General features: G+C 41.2%; 1 protein-coding gene across 1 annotated transcript in view; it reads left to right on the top strand.

Annotated features, from left to right (window-relative positions):
* LOC111974661 (glutamate receptor ionotropic, delta-2-like) overlaps nt 1–18,026 on the top strand; it is a 741,584-nt gene that overhangs the window by 101,612 nt on the left and 621,946 nt on the right.

Raw genomic sequence — 18,026 nt, 5'->3', positions numbered from 1 at the left:
GACCGTGGCTACCTCAAAGACTTAGTTTCGACTGGAGTCATCAACTTTTCGTTTCTTTTCACTGGGATGATCTCTATTTTTTTTTAATCTAGATGTTGGTATAATGTAGCGAATCAAATTTGTTTCAACATAGGTATGGAGGTCAGTTCAGTCACTCTCGAGAATATACATCATTAACAGAGCCATTGTTACATAAAGATCATAGCCACAAGTTAAATACAGTTGAATGGGATTTGGTTATATTCCATTTTGACATCATGCTAAAGTTATGGAGCATGATCTAGAGGATTTAGGCTCCTGAATAAGGGATAGAGGATGATGGACGCATGTCGAGCAGAGGCTATTGCGAGTCTGGGAACATTTTCTGCTAGTGGCATCGTGGAGTGTTTGAGAACTATTTTGTCAGACGTTTATATGATGGGGTTATACCACAACAGGAACAGCCCACTCCTTTACTGTCAAGAATGGTTCTATTTGGACGAAAGTCGACATTATTGTAATTGATGTAAAGAAACGGGTATTTCTTGACATGAAATCTCAACTTTGAATCAGATGTTTTATTGTTATATAGGCAGCCATTTCTGAGACCATCTAGTAGGTGTGCACGTCTTTATGGGGAATTTAATGTTTGTTCCTGGCTCAAGGATGGGTTTTAGAAGAGAAAATTTCCTGCGAAAAGCTTGGAGAAGGACCCTTCAAGGAGAATGTGCTTGAATTAATCATATATCTCCCTGCAACCGTCGCAACGTCGCAACAGAATGAAAGCACATGTTCGTCCTTTGCTTGATTAATTATCTTAATTTGATTCGGCCTATTCTGTTTCTAGGTCGATCCTGGCATGAGCAATGATATGTGGGTTGTTCATACTCTTGGCATGGTTCTGTTACAATCTTAGCCCGGCACACGCCAAGAAGAGGATTGGCCCCACCTCATAGGCCTGGTTCCTCTTCTAGGTTCTTCTATTGGATTCCAGCCCTTACTCTAAGGGAGTTTTTCACCCTAGCTACGTGGCCTTGTTCTACACCTGGCATTGCTTGCTGTTTTCTTGGGGTTTTTGGTAGCAAGATTCTGGTTGTTTTTTCTGATGTAACAATCAGTCTGAGGTGGGTATAAGTAAGGGTTTTATAATTACAATTTTATTAAATTTGATTTGATTGTTGGTATAAGCGCAGAACCATGGCAGATACATAATGACACATTACTTCATTGGCTATCATGTTTTCGCCATCACATATTCACGCTACAGTAGGACTTCATGCCAACTGATGGTACGTCGAAAGACTCATATCTTCGAGCTTCAAGGACGAGCGGTTAGTTAGATGCGATTTTAAAGAAGTCTGGATTGGGTTTTCCTGCGCCTACACCACTTGAACATCCTTGATCTCAATCGCATACGGAATACGCGCCATTTTTAAGTGTTAATAGATCTGGCCCTCTGCCTACCTAGGGAATGTTGGCTTCGCCATTGTATAAATGCAGAAAAACAATCAAGCATCGCGAAAAGTTGTTAAATAGCCGCACGTTTACATACTCCGTCAGCTTTTAAGAAACACAAGGTTCAAACATGGAAAGTCAAGTAACCTTTTGCTATGTGAACGCAGAATACATTCATGGTTCTTTGTTCTGAGGATCTGTTATTTCTTGGAATTAACTCACTGTAGTTAATACATAACCTTTTGACAGATACGGTGGTTGTATTTGAGTACCATGGTCCTCATAAGATCCCTACAAGAAAAGGTACAAGAAATGCTAAGGTGGCAGGTTGTTTTTGGCTGTTTTTTTGATATTCTAGAAACCACGTTCCTGTTAAAGAATTTAGACCGCAGAGATTCATGTGTTTAGACATACTGTTGAATTCAGGTAACATGGCATACAGGTTTCAACATTGCCATGGACTCAATCGGCCTAACCAGCCCATTCTGTGTGTGGGAACAGACTGTCTATAGGACCACGACAAGTGTTTTTGAATGTTCCTTTTGTAAGTACTGATAATTGCAAACTTAGAGGGCACCTTTGGATTACTATTTCTGGGGCGGTTTAAATTATTTGACGGCTTTCATGAGGATGCCACTCAAACAGAAAGCTTAAAGATTAAATAAAGGTCTGTAGAAAAAAACCGAAAAATTCAGACTTTGTTATGAAAACTTGATATTCAATCGGCTCCTAAATTAATCGGCACCTTCATTTGTCCCGATATTAGGTTCGCGCTTTAGTCAAGGCGCTCTGATTAAGTTTTGAAGCTTACCGACTGCTGCACATCCACCCTCGCTAAACCATTTGGTTGTTCTTACCTGTGATCCGAGGTTGATCGCTCGGACACCTATGCAATAACGCCTACCAATACAACACATTGCCCAACGTCCATGATACTCCCAATGTTGTGAATGGTTTATTTGTTAACGTTAGTGTTAAGGACAACAATTATGGGTTATCAACTGTCTTGGATCATATTTCGCCTGGACCGCTGAGGAGGAGTAGTTCTGCCTTTTGGCGGGTCAGTAAGATGGGACTCTCATAATAAATGCCGGTATATTGGCGATTCATGGTTCATCGGTAAATAGTTGTAGTTGAGTAAATCGATCCTCTCGTTATGACAGGTGATTCTTGCAAGCTGAGACCGAAAAAGTATTCCGTAGTCTTTATTGTTTTCTTTACAGATGTTTCGGTTGGTGATCGTCACTAATTGTGCTCTGACAGGCGAAAGAATCTTAGTGGTGTTAGTGTGGCTTCTGTTGGGTTTCTCACTTACCTGTGCGCAGAGAGGAGAGCAGTAAAGTACTAGCAGCTACAGGGTGGTCACTAGTTGGCACTTGGGTTCATGGAAGTTTGTTGCTTCTAGAAGCAACGGTTGTGCAGAGTTCGCACATGTAGCAACACACTTGTTAAAACCTAATCGTCAATTTTCGCATGTGTACTGATATTTTAAAATAGTCACTAATGATTTATTACCATCAGGCGGCTAGTAAGTGCGTTCAGTTGCGCTATTTTTTACTAGCGAACTCACGTGACGCTCCAGCTGTAAACAGCATGAGAGATGTAACTTACTATCCATAACTTACGGCTGCGTTCACAGATGAATTGGATCTTACTCGTTAGCGTAAGCGAGAGGCTGCTGAGTGTAGTTCCTGAATGTGTTTGCATCATGCTGCCCTAGTCAGCCAGTTTGCTGGCCAGGTTGTACGAGTCACAGCCAGAGGAGAACAGGCGTCCCGCAACAAGGAGAATATGCCTGAGGATGTGGCGTTGGAGTCTATCAGTACTCAGAGACTCCCTCAGCATGGGCAGCCTCTATCCCACAGAGCTCTTCATGATGGGCCTACTGTCACGCCAACTGTACCATTACGGATCCCTTCAACGGAAAATGTTGTTACAACAGAGTAAGATGAGTGGACTGCCTCTCTAGGCTAGGCCCTCTCTGTGTTTTAATACATTCATGGGTCCGCTGTGAGTGTGCTGGCAAGAGCATGTACTTGGCACGACCCCGAGCCTTTTTCCACAGGGGGCCTGGAACTAATTTAAATCTGTTTTTTTTTTTTAGTGCCCCGCGTGGAAGCCTAATTTTTGAGTTTTCCTTCAATTAAGATATTAATTTTTTCCTAACTGACGTAGAATTTTATTGCCATCGCTCATTCATCATCGCCATGGGTTTACATTCTTGCAGGTATATACAATGAGTCTGCTTCTTTACCTGCAGTATCATGAAGGGGTTGACGCACAACAGCACACCATACACAAAATCAGGGTCTGAGATAAACTGGCTTGCACCATGCTTCTGCATTTATTCGGGGCTATGTTGTTTATGTAGATTTTGGCTCCCAATGACTGCTAGAATGGTTATCCTATTCTGTTTTGCAATCTATTTTCTTGTTCCCACTCTTCATGTTTTAAAGTCCGAATTTGAGTATTTGTTTCTACACTTGTAAATGGGATATAAGCTTTCTAATATAAATAAGGATATTTCATATTAACGGTGGGTTAATACTTATTTTTATTGCAAAACTGTTATCCTTATGCACACATACCACTAGTGCGTATATCGATTCACAGTGTGGCAATTATTATGATTTTATTTAACACACACCTCGCTACGGTATACAAAGATATAGGGAACACTTTAACAACACAATGTACTCCTAAGTCCCAAACTCAACCACACTTCGCTAGTGAAATCAACTGTCGCTACCTTAAGGAAGCAACCTTCACTGTTAGAGTCGGAATTGTCAATAAATTTCTCATCATAAATGCTCGCTATGTTGCAAATGGAATGCCAACCTAAAAGGTGGACATTGATAGTCAATTAGCAAGACACCCCATAAGGAGTGGGTTCTGCAGGGTGTGAACCCGCAGAGCCATTCTCAGTTCAGCTTGCTGGTGATGTTTGTGGTCACTTTTGAATGCTGGCGGTGCTTTACTACGGTTATTAGTGGTAGAATGAGACGCATAGTCTAACAACCCACACCAAGTGGCTTCAGGTTAGTGCAGCTCATGTTTCTTCCCAAGGATGTTTGCACTTCAATGAATGCGCGCTTTGTTGGGCAAGAAGAAGTTTTTGCTGTGTCTGTTCGGCGTAGGAGTGCCTTCAGAAGCTGGAGGCGCTAACTTAGGCAGACAGGCCAGTTACTCATCAACGCGCAGACGTCGGTTTTAGGCGAGTAGGAGGGCTTTTACAAGCCCAGGACGCAGGAACCGCTACTCGTGTTTTGGTTTGCAAAGAGGTGAGCGTCAGCATGCCAGAGTCCCCTGGACCAACATAGCACCGTCCTCTTTGTCCAGGACCATCAAGTTGTATAATACTTAATCGTAGTATCTGCATCCTGGTGTTAGAGCGTCTTTCCTGGTGGACACCGACTCTACCAACATACTTTTGGTTTTCTTGGGTGGTTTAAAACAAGGTAAGTTTCTCTCTATCCGGCAAAACAAAGGACTGCGCAGTAACTGTTACATCTCTGTTGACCGAGTCTACATATGTAAAAACTAAACTCAAGAAGGAGCGTGATTGCCCTATGTTGTGGATTGACCAACCAAAGGAAAAAAGCCTGCTAGTCAAAAAAGCCCCATTCATGCTGCACGGGTTCTGAATAGTGTGCCAAAAGGTGCAGCTGGATGTTTCCACTAGCGCTACTGCGAAACATATTCTGTGGACAGATCGAAAACTAACAGTTCGTGTGTAGTTTGGAAGGAACACACAACATCTATGTGTGCAGAAAAAAAGTCACAGCACACGCCAACTTATCCAAAATACCTCTTCTAGACACTAGTAAACTATTGGTGGTTTGGATTTACAAGCCGGAGCATGGCTTATCTGGTTTGGGGGCTCTGCTCTATCTGGCTAGTCCACACCGGCCTGCTAAGCAGCTTGGACTATCATGTACGGAAAAAATGAATTCAAGTTTTATGTCAATACATTTTGCTTTGGCGAAGAATGTGATGGCTATCAATTGTTGACGTTTTTCCATTTGAAAGCTCAACAGAAAGTGGGGGTGATAGCAACCGCGACGCAAGCACAACCCAAGGAAGACAGATTTTAGTAAATCTAACATACAGAATGGCTTGATAGTCAGAAGAAAATATGCCTTTTGGAGTTCGGGGCCAGTCAGCTACCTCCGCACAAATCCACACTCCCGATTTGAGCTTTTGCTTTGTGTGCCATTGGGAAAACTAGGGAATGATTTTAAACCCCCCAGTTAATACTTCAAAGTAGGCGGTTCTCCATCTACGATCACATTACCCCAAGCAATATCCGTGGAACCTGAATACAGTTTTGTAAATAACGGAATGGTTCCAAACACTCAGCCGTGTACCTTTGTTGATGCTGAGGTCTGTCACACTGACGGGGCTTATATAACAGACGAATGTCTTTGGTTGAGGTTATTGCTACAGCACTTCAAGGAGCACGCGTCCAACTCTGTCACTCTAATCGTACCGGGTTAACATACGTTTCCCCAAGCCTGCCTATTTGGTGAATTGGTCTTGTATCTCGTGTGTGTTATTCAAGAATCGAACAATCTATACTTGTGGTGGTTTGTTTATTTAGTTTAAAGGCAGATGGTAGTGTTTTGTCTAAATGTCTCTATGACCAATTAATGCAAGAAATCCAGGGTAATTTCTAAAGGGTTCCATACTTTTTCTTCCACTGTATGTGCACCATTGCAAACTCATGCACTTGGGCTCAATATGTCTCTCCTGACTGTCACGCTCGCTTCTTTGGAGAAAGTATGGACTCAGCGCGCGGAACAGCCGTGTGCAAAATCATGGAATATTCTTTTATTAAAGAAGTGAGAAAGAACCAAGAAACGAACATACTTAACACACACAACGAAAATAACAGACCTGACGACCGTGAAGCCTATACTATATAAATAGTGCCTGGGACAACAAACCTACACATAGACCAATATTCAGCCAACCAGCACTAAAAGCCTATGGCTGCCTTGTAAATATGGCTCCACAATCCCCACGAGACAACATATCAACCAGCTGTTTCTGGCCTCAATGATATGTTTAATTGGCCAGGTATTCAGCACACGCTGCTCGTATGTCGTACAATGTTTTAGAGGTATCTCACCCTGCATGTTGTTGTGGCAGATATGGCCCGGAATACCATGACCATCCTGCTGAGACCTTTCTAGAATGATGTCATGATTTCATTGACCGATAATTTCCCCATTAGTTTATTACCCATTAGTTTATTTATCCAATACATTACTGGGAGCTTATAGCTTGTATAAATAATGACTCTCTTTATTCCTGCTCCATAGCCAGAGTTTACTCGCCGTTAGTCACCACCTCTACTAGCCAGCTCTTGCTTTTTACTAAACAAATAATATTACACACAGAAAAACCTGTGTTCAACTGAACTGACCTCAACTAAAAGAGACATATTTCCCAGAGTTTAAAATAGATCCCTTCCTTTTCAAACTGACATAAAACCACTGACGTAAAAAGCTCCTAGCATCAGGTCATGTTGTCGTCGGTAATAACTCAACTCTTTTAGATCCCTAGCCTGGGAAATATGAACTCAAGGATGAAGTGTTTACCTCAAGGAACATGTTTACCTAATGGACACTAGTTATTTGTGGAGGGTGCCAAGGTGTGCAGTGTCTGTCATCTAAGAGCCTAGTAGTTACTACTGGTGCTTTGGTTCAAGCCTCTCTGGGGCATCTGTACCTAAGATGCTCTATCGTCTTTGAAGTAGTGATATTACCGAATACATGACGTGTTCTGGCTCAGACTAGATGGTGATATTACTGAATACATGACGTGTTCTGGTGTCAGACTGGATGGTGATATTACTGAATACATGAACACATAGTGTTTGGGGTCAGACTGGAGGTGTCACTATATGAATTATGGGGTCGACTGGTGAATACTATCTGACATGTGTTTCTGGCTCAGAACTGATGGTGCATAATTACTGAATACATGAATGTGTTCTGGGGCAGCAGACGGATGGTGCTGTAATCATCCTGAATACAAGACATGTCGTTCTGGGCAGTCAGACTGGATATTGGTGATATTACTGAATACCATTAGACATGTGTTCTGAGGGTCTAGACTGCGATGGTGATATTACTGAATACATTACATGTTTGGGGTCACTGTGGGTAGTAACTGAATACAGAATCTGGTCGCTGGATGGTGATATTACTGAATTAACAATGACATGTGTTCTAGGGGTAGACTTGGATGGTGATATTACTGTAATTACATGACATGCTGTTCTGGACGTGCAGAGCTGGATGGTGATATTACTGAATACATGACATGTGTTCTGGGGTCAGACTGGATGGTGATATTACTGAATACATGACATGTGTTCTGGGGTCAGCTCCTTATCATAAACTACTGGAAGGATCTTCTATGTCTTCCATTGTATCAAAACATCTGTTATTCTGTTGCTCTTCGTACAACATTAACAAAGCACAATTTGCTTTTGCTAATTAAAAAAAATGCTTCATAAAACACATTTCTTGATGTGGCGTGATATGTTATGCTGTGGATTGATATATTACTAGAAGGCACCTCTTCGTGCAGATGCACTGATGTGAAGATAACTTATTACAGGGCTGCTTTTAATTTAGAATTCATTGTTTTCCACTTTTGCTCATTTGTAAATAATAAACTTTGCATAGGAAAATAACACACCGTGATTCATGTCAGTGTTGTATGCAATACATACAGTACCTGGATACATCCATGTAAACATAGGCATGTACACTACTTTGATGAATCTGATACTATTCACAAAAAGGTCTTAACACTGCTCTTAGCAGTGACTAATCGCTATGCTCAGCACTTGCCTTTTTCACACTGACAGAACTTGTTGCTAAACCCTGGCATAACGTTACAAAGGAGTGTTTATTCCCAACCTGGGACTTAGCTTCTACCATCTGCCTGGGTTTACCCAGTGAGTCTCCACTACAATGCTCTCTGTGCATCTAACACGTCCTGTAATAAGCTTGGTTTACCCAGTGAGTCTCCACTACAATGATCTCTGTGCGTTTAACACGCCCTGTAATAAGTTTGGCGGTGGAGCTGAGCAATTATTCTGAATGAGATGGAAGAAAGGGAGCCCTGTCGCTTTGCTGTCATCTCAAACTGCAAAGACGGAACAAAGTCAACGAGAGGGGCCAAGAAGTTATGTCATCACTGAGCATCTTTTCATCTCACACAAATGAACAAGCACGCACACACACACACACACACACGGGGGTTGTGTGTGTGTGTGTGTGTGTTTGTGGTGTGTGGTGTGTAGTGTGTGTTTGTGTGTGTGTGTGTGTAGTGTGTGTGTGTGTGTGTTGTGTAGTGTGTGTGTGTAGTGTTGTGTGTAGTGTGTGTGGTGTTGTGTGTGTGTGTAGTGTGTGTTCGTGGGTGTGTGTAGTGTGGGTGTTTGGTAGTGTGTGTGTGGTGTGTGTAGTGTGTGTGTAGTGTGTGTTTTGTAGTGTGTGTTTGTAGTGTGTGTGTGTAGTGGTGTGTGGGTGGTGGGTGTGTGTGTAGTGTGTGTTTGTGGTGTGTGTGTGTAGTGTGTGTTTTGTAGTTGTGTGTGTGTAGTGTGTGTGGTGTGGTGTGTGTGTAGTGTGTGTTTGTGGTGTGTGTGTGTGTGTGTTTGTTGTGTGTGTGTGTGTAGTGTGTGTGTAGTTGTGTTTGTAGTGTGTGTTGTAGTGTGTGTGTAGTGTGGTGTGTAGTGTGTGGTGTGTAGTGTGTGTGGTGTGTGTGTTGTGTGTGTTTTGAGTGTGTGTTGTGGTGTGTTGTGTGTGTGTTGTGTTGTGGTGTTGTGTGTAGTGTTGTGTGTAGTGTGTGTTTGTAGTGTTGTGTTTGTAGTGTGTGTGTGTGGTGTGTGTGGTGTGTGGTGTGTGTGTGTGTGTTGTGTGTGTGTGTGTGTGGTGTTTGTGTGTGTGTGTGTGGTGTGTGTGTGTGTGTGTGTGGTTTGTGGTTGTGTGTGTGTGTGTAGTGTGTGTGTAGTGTGTGTTTGTGTGTGGTGTGTGTAGTGTGTGTGTAGTGTGGGTGTTTGTAGTGTGTGTGTGTAGTGTGTGTGTGTAGTGTGTGTGTAGTGTGGTGTTTGTAGTGTGTGGTTTGTGTGTGTGTGTAGTGTGTTGTGGTGTGTGTGTGTGTGTGTGTGGCGTGCTTGTTCATTTGTGTGAGATGAAAAGATGCTCAGTGATGCATAACTTCTTGGCTCTCGTTGACTTTGTTCCGTCTTTGCAGTTTGAGATGACAGCAAAGCGACAGGGCTCCCTTTCTTCCATCTCATTCCAGAATAATTGCTCAGCTCCACCGCCAAACTTATTACAGGGCGTGTTAAACGCACAGAGATCATTGTAGTGGAGACTCACTGGGTAAACCAAGCTTATTACAGGACGTGTTAGATGCACAGAGAGCATTGTAGTGGAGACTCACTGGGTAAACCCAGGCAGATGGTAGAAGCTAAGTCCCAGGTTGGGAATAAACACTCCTTTGTAACGTTATGCCAGGTTTAGCAAAAAGTTCTGTCAGTGTGAAAAAGGCAAGTGCTGAGCATAGCGATTAGTTACTGCTAAGAGCAGTGTTAAGACCTTTTTGGTGATAGTATCAGATTCATCAAAGTAGTGTACATGCTATGTTTACATGGAATGTATCTCGGTTATGTATGTATTGCATAACCACTGACATGAATCACGGTGTGTTATTTTCCTATGCAAAGTTTTTATATTTACAAATGAGCAAAAGTGGAAACAATGAATTCTAAATTAAAAGCAGCCCTGTAATAAGTTATCTTCACATCAGTGCATCTGCACGAAGAGGTGCCTTCTAGTAATATATCAATCCACAGCATAACATATCACGCCACATCAAGAAATGTGTTTTATGAAGCATTTTTTTTATTAGCAAAAGCAAATTGTGCTTTGTTAATGTTTGTACGAAGAGAAGAATAAAAGATGTTTTGATACAATGGAAGACATAGAAGATCCTTCCAGTAGTTTATGATAAGGAGCTGACCCAGAAACCATGTCTGTATTCAGTAATATACATCAGTCTGACCCGAACATGTCATGTTGTAATATCAATCAGTCTACCCAGAACACATGTCATGTATTCAGTAATATCACATCCAGTCTGACCAGAAACATTATGTATTCAGTAATATACATCCAGCTGAACAGAACACATGTCATGTATTCAGTAATATCACCAATCCAGTTCTGACCCCAGAACACATGTCATGTATTCAGTAATATCACCATCCAGTCTGACCCCAGAAAACATGTCATGTATTTCAGTAATATCACCATCCAGTCTGACCAGAACACATGTCATGTATTCAGTAATATCACATCAGTCTGACCCAGAAACACATGTCATGTATTCAGTAATATCACCATCCAGTCTGCACAGAACACATGTCATGTATTCAGTAATATCACCATCCAGTCTGACCCCAGAACACATGTCATGTATTCAGTATATATACCATACAGTCTGACCCAGAACACATTCATGTATTCAGTAATATCACCAATCGTCTGACCCAGACACTGTCATGTATTCAGTAATATCACCCTCAGTCTGACCCAGAAACACATGTCATGTATTCAGTAATATCACCATCCAGTCTGACCCAGAACACATGCATGTATTCAGTGTATCATCCGTCTGCCCCAGAAACATGTCATGTATTCAGTAATATCACCATCCATTCTGACCCCAGAACACATGTCAGTTTCAGTAATATCACCATCCAGTCTGACCCAGAATCAGTCATGTATTAGTAATATCACCATCCAGTCTGACACAGAACACATGTCATGTATTCAGTAATATCACCATCCAGTCTGACACAGACACCATGTATGTATTCGTATATCACCACTCCAGTCTGAACCCAGAACACATGTAATGTATTCAGAAATTTCACCATCCAGTTGACACCCAGAACACGTTCATGTATTAGTAATATCACCATCCAGTCTGACACAGAACACGTCATGTATTCAGTAATATCACCATCTAGTCTGAGCAGACACACGTCATGTATTCGGTATATCACTACTTCTAAAGACGATAGAGCATCTTAGGTGCAGATGCCAGAGAGGCTTGAACAGCAACCAGTAGTAACTTACTAGGCTCTTTAGATGACAGACACTGCACACCTTGGCACCTCCACAATAACTAGTGTCCTTAGGTAAACATGTTCCTTGAGGTAAACACTTCATCCTTGAGTTCATATTTCCAGGCTAGGGTCTAAAAGGTTGAGTTTTACCGACGACAACATGACCTGATGCTAGGAGCTTGTTACGTCAGTGTTTTATGTCAGTTGAAAAGGAAGGGATCTATTTAAACTCTGGGAAATATGTCTCTTTTAGTTGAGGTAGTTCAGTTGAACACAGGTTTTTCTGTGTGTAATATTATTTTGTTTAGTAAAAAGCAAGAGCTGGCTAGTAGAGGTGGTGACTAACGGCGAGTAAACTCTGGCTATCGGAGCAGGAATAAAGAGAGTCATTATTTATACAAGCATAAGCTCCCAGAATGTATTGGATAAATAAACTAATGGGTAATAAACTAATGGGAAATTATCGGTCAATGAAATCATGACTCATTCTAGAAAGAGTTCATTTATATGTTGTGCCACATGCCTCTGCATGTTTTAGCAGGTATCTCCACACCTCTGCATGTTTATACAGGTATCTCCAACTCTGCATGTTTTAAACAGGTATCTCCACACCTCTGCATGTTTTAGCAGGTATATCCACAACCTCTGCATGTTTTAACAGGTATATCCACACCTCTGCATGTTTTTAGCAGGTATCTCACACCTCTGCATGTTTTAACAGGTATCTCCCACTCATCTGCATGTTTTAGCAGGTATATCCACATCTGCATGTTTTAGCAGGTATTCCACACTCTGCATGTTTAGCAGTATATCCACACCTCTGCATGTTTTAACGGTATTCTCCACACTCTGCATGTTTAACAGTTTCCACACCTCTGATGTTTTAGCAGGTATATCACACCTCTGCATGTTTTAACAGGTTCTTCCACACCTCTGCATGTTTACAGGTATTCACACCTCTGCATGTTTTAGCAGTATATCCACACCTCTGCATGGTTTTAACAGGTATATCCCACTGCATGTTTAAAGTATTCACATCTCTGCATGTTTTAACAGGTATACTCACACTCTGCATGTTTTACAGGTACCTCCAACCTCTGCATGTTTTAGAGGTATATCATCACCCTCTGCATGTTTTAGCAGGTATCTCCACACTCTACATGTTTTAGCAGGTATTCCACACCTCTGCATGTATGTTTTAGCAGGTATCTCCACACCTGCATGTTTTAACAGGTATACTCTACCTCTACATGTTTTAGGACCAGGTAATATCCACACTCATGCATTTTTTAACAGGTGATCTCCACTCTCTGCATGTTTTAACAGGTATCTCCCAACTCTGCATGTTTTGACAAAGGTATTCCACACCTCTGCATGTTTTAGCGGTATCTCACACTGCATGTTTAGCAGGTATTCCACACCTCTGCATGTTTTAACAGTATCTCCACCTCTGCTGTTTTCAGGTATCTCAACTCTGAGTTTTAGCAGGTATCCCACCCTCTGCATGTTTTAACCAGGTATTCTCCCTCATCTGCATGTTTTAACAGGTATCTCACAAATCTGCATGTTTAAACAGGTATCATTCACACCGTCTGATGTTTTAGGCAGGTAGTCTTACTCTGCAATGTTTTAACAGGTATTCCACACCTCTGCATGTTTTAGCAGGTATCACACCTCTGGTTTAAAGTATCTCACACCTCTGATGTTTAACGGTATATCCACACCTCTGGCATGTTTTAACAGGTATATCACACCTCTGCATGTTTAACAGGTATATCCACACCTCTGCATGTTTTAGCAGGTATTCCACACTCTAATGTTTTACAGGTATCTCCACACCTCTGTATGTTTTAACAGGTATATCCACACTCTACATGTTTTAAGAGCAGGTAATCTCCACACCTCTACATGTTTTAACAGGTATCTCCACTCTTGTATGTTTTTAACAGGTATTTCCACCTTCATGTTTTAGCAAGGTATACTCACTTCATCTCGTATGTTTTAACAGTATCTCACACCTCTGCATGTTTTAACAGGTATCTCCACACCTCTCATGTTTTAACAGGTATCTCCACACCTCTAATGTTTTAAACAGGTATATCCACACTCTACATGTTTTAGCAGGTATCTCCACACCTCTACATGTTTTAAGGTATCTCCACACTCTGTAATGTTTTAAGTATTACCTCTGCATGTTTTAACAGGTATATCCATCCTCTGCATGTTTTAACAGGTATTCCCACCTCTGCCAATGTTTTAGCAGGTATATCCACACTCTGCATGTTTAAGGTATAAACACTTGCATGTTTTAGCAGGTATACTCCATACCTCTGCATGTTTTAGCAGCGTATATCCTACCTCTGATGTTTTACACAGTATAATCCACACCTCTGATGTTTAGCAGGTATATCGCATACCTCTGCATGTTTTAGCAGGTATAATCCATACTTGCATGTTTTAGCAGGTATCGTATACCTCTCATGTTTTAGCAGGTATCTCCAACCTTCTGCATGTTTAGCAGTATCTCCACACCTCTGCATGTTTTAGCAGGTATAACTCATACCTCTGCATGTTTACAGGTATCTCACATCTCTGTCATGTTGTAAGGAGCGTATATCAATCACTTTACATGTTTTAGAGGTATCTCCACACCTCTACATGTTTTTAGCAGGTATCTCCACACTCTTGCATGTTTTTTGGCAGGTATCTCCACACCTCTGCATGTTTTAGAGGTATATTCCACACCTCTGCATGTTTTTGCAGGTATCTTCCACACTCTGCCGTGTTTTAGCAGGTATCTCCACACCTCTGCATGTTTTGCAGGTATCTCCACACCTTGCATGTTTTAACAGGTTACTCTCAACACTCTGCATGTTTTAACAGGTTATCTCCACATCTCCATGTTTTTAAGGTATAATCCACACCTCTGCATGTTTTTGCAGGTATCTCCACACCTCTGATGTTTTTAAAGTATATCCAACTTGCATGTTTTACGTATATCCACACCTCTGCATGTTTTTGCAGGTATCTCCACACCTCTGCATGTTTTTACAGGTATCTTCACATCTCTGCATGTTTTAGCAGGTATATCACACCTCTACATGTTTTAGCAGGTATCTCCACACTCTGCATGTTTTAGCAGGTATCTCCACACTCTACATGTTTTAACAGGTATCTCACCTCTGCATGTTTAACAGGTATCTCACCTCTGCATGTTTTAACAGGTATTCCACACCTCTAAATGTTTTAGCAGGTACTCCACACCTCTGATGTTTTAGCAGGTATATCCACAGCTCTACATGTTTTAAGGTATCTCCACCTCCTGCATGTTTTTGCAGGTAATTCCAGACCTCTGCATGTTTAAGGCAGGTTATCTCACCTCTGCATGTTTTAACAGGTATTCCACTCATCTGCATGTTTTAGCAGGTATATCCACACCTCTCAGTTTACAGGTATTACCCTCTGCATGTTTTAGCAGGTATATCACACTCTGCATGTTTTAAACACGTAATCTCCACACTCTGCATGTTTTAGCAGGTATCCACACTTGCATGTTTAACATGGTATCTCACACTTGCAATGGTTTTTAACAGGTATCTCTCACACCTCGCATGTTTTTGCAGGTATCCCACACTCTGGCCATGTTTTAGCAGGTATCTCCACTCATCTGCATGTTTAGCAGATATCCACACCTCTACATGTTTTAGCAGTATCTCACACCTCTGCATTTTTAAAGGTATCTCCACCTCTGCATTGTTTTAGCAGCGTATATCCACACCTGCATGTTTTAGCAGTATCTCCACACCTCTACATGTTTAGCATATCTTCCAACCTCTGCATGTTTTGGCAGGTAATATCCACAACCTCTGATGTTTTTAGGCAGGTATCTCACACTCTGCATTGTTTTAACAGGTATATCACCCTTGCATGTTTTAACAGGTATCTCACACTCTGCATGTTTTTTAAAACAGGTATAGTCATACTTCTGCATGTTTTAACAGGTATTCCACACTTGCATGTTTTAGCAGGTATTTCTCACACCTCGCATGTTTTAACAGGTATCTCCACACCTCTGCATGTTTAACAGGTATGTCATACCTCTGCATGTTTAACAGGTATTCCACACCTTGCATGTTTTAACAGGTATATCATACTCTGCATGTTTTAGCAGGTATATCACACCTCTGCAGTTTTAACAGGTTATCTACTCTGCATGTTTTTAGCAGGTATATCACACTTGCAATGTTTTAACAGGTTCTCCACACTCTGATGTTCTTAGGCAGGTATCTCCACCTCATGCATGTTTTAACAGGTTCTCCTCAATTTGATGTTTACGGTTATATCATACTTCTGCATGTTTTTAACAGGTATTCAAACTGCTGTTTTAGCAGGTATTTCCATCTGCATGTTCAGCAGGTATTCCATACTCTGAATGTTTTAACAGGTATCTTCCACTCATCTGCTGTTTTAGCAGGTATACTCACATCTCTTGCATGTTTAGCAGGTATCTCCACACCTCTGGGTCTGTTTTAAGCAGGTATCTCCACACTTTGCATGTCTTTAGCAGGTATCTCACACGTCTGCATGTTTTTAACGGTATATACTCTGCATGTTTTAAGCAGGTATCTCACACGTCTTGCATGTTTTAACAGGTTAATCTCATCTAATGTTTTAGCAGGTATCTCACTAACCTTGCATGTTTTAGGCTAGGTATCTCCACACTCTGTCATGTTTTAGGGCAGGTATCTCCCGACTCTGATGTTTTAGAGGTATATCAACATCTGCATTGTTTTAGAGGTATTCATTCTCTGCATGTTTTTAAAGCAGGTATATCCAGAATCTGCATGTTTAGCAGGTATTCCACAACTCCTGCATATTTTAACAGGTATATTCACTCATCTGCATGTTTTAACAGGTTTCCACTCTGATGTTTTAAACCGGTATCTCCACACTCTTGCTATTTAACAGGTATACACTTCTGCTGTTTAAACAGGTATCTCCAGCCTCTGGATGTTTTAGCAGGTATCTTCACTCTGCAATGTTTTAGAGGTATTCCACAGCTTGCATGTTTTTTAGCAGGTATTCCACACGTCTGCATGTTTTGCAGGTATCTCACCTTCTGCAATGTTTTAGTTTCGGTATCTGCCACATTGCATGTTTTGCAGGTATTCAACCTCTGCATGTTTAGGCAGGTATCTCGACACCTCTCATGTTTAAGCAGGTATATCCAACCTCTGCATGTTTTTAGGCGCGTATCTCATCATCTGCTCGTTTTAGCAGGTATATTCCACCTCTGGCAATGTTTTAAGCAGGTAATCTCACTCTGAATAGTTTTAACACGGTATGTCATCATCTTGCAATGTTTTAACAGGTATCTCACCCTCTGCATGTTTTAGCGGTATTCACATTTGCATATTTTAACAGGTATACACTCATCTGCATGTTTTAACAGGTATCTCCACATCTGCATGTTTTAACAGGTAATCCTCCACCACTCTCAATATTGTAAGAGTTATCCTCATCTGCATGTTTAGAAGGTATCTCCACCTCTGCATGTTTTAGGCAGGTATCTTCAACTTGCAATGTTTTAGCAGGTATCTCCATCACTCTGCTGTTTTAGCAGGTATATCCCATTACATGTTTTTAGGAGGTATTCTCCACATCTTGGATGTTTTAGCAGGTATCTCCAACCTCTGCATGTTTTAGGCAGGTTACTCTCTCTGCATGTTTTTAACAGGTATGCTCACATTCTGGCCATGTTTTGAGGTATATCCACACATCTGCATGTTTTTTTGCAGGTATCTCACACATCTGATGTTTTTAGCAGGTTATCACACGTCTGCATGTTTTAATCAGGTTATCTCACAATCTAATGTTTTAAGCAGGTATCTCACAGCTCTGCATGTTTAACAGGTTTATACCGTCTGCATGTTTTAGCAGGTATCTCCCCTCTACATGTTTTAGCAGGTATTCCAACTCTGCATGTTTTGCAGGTACTCCCACCTCGCATGTTTTAACAGGTATTCCACACTTGATGTTTAACAGGTATATCATACCTTGTCATGTTTTAGCAGGTATTCCACACTCTGGCATGTTTAAAATGGTATTCACACCTGCTGCATGTTTTAAACAGGTATATCATACCTCTCATGTTTTAGCAGGTATCTCAACACTTGCATGTTTTAGCAGGTATCTCACACTTCTGCATGTTTTAAAGGTATCTCCAACCTCTGAATGTTTTAACAGGTATCTCACTCTGATGTTTTACAGGTATCTCACTCTACATGTTTTTTAGCAGGTATCTCAACTCTACAGTTTTAGCAGGTATTAACCTCTGCAATGTTTTAAACGGTATCTCCAACTTCTGCATGTTTTAACAAGTTCTCAACCTCTGCATGTTTTAACAGGTATCTCAACTTGCATGTTTTAAAAAGGTTAA

This window comes from Salvelinus sp. IW2-2015, linkage group LG15 (genome assembly GCF_002910315.2).
Source record: "Salvelinus sp. IW2-2015 linkage group LG15, ASM291031v2, whole genome shotgun sequence".
NCBI classification, from domain to species: Eukaryota; Metazoa; Chordata; class Actinopteri; order Salmoniformes; family Salmonidae; genus Salvelinus; species Salvelinus sp. IW2-2015.
The sequence above is the reverse complement of the archived record's forward strand: the minus strand, read 5'-3'. Positions and strand labels throughout refer to the sequence as shown.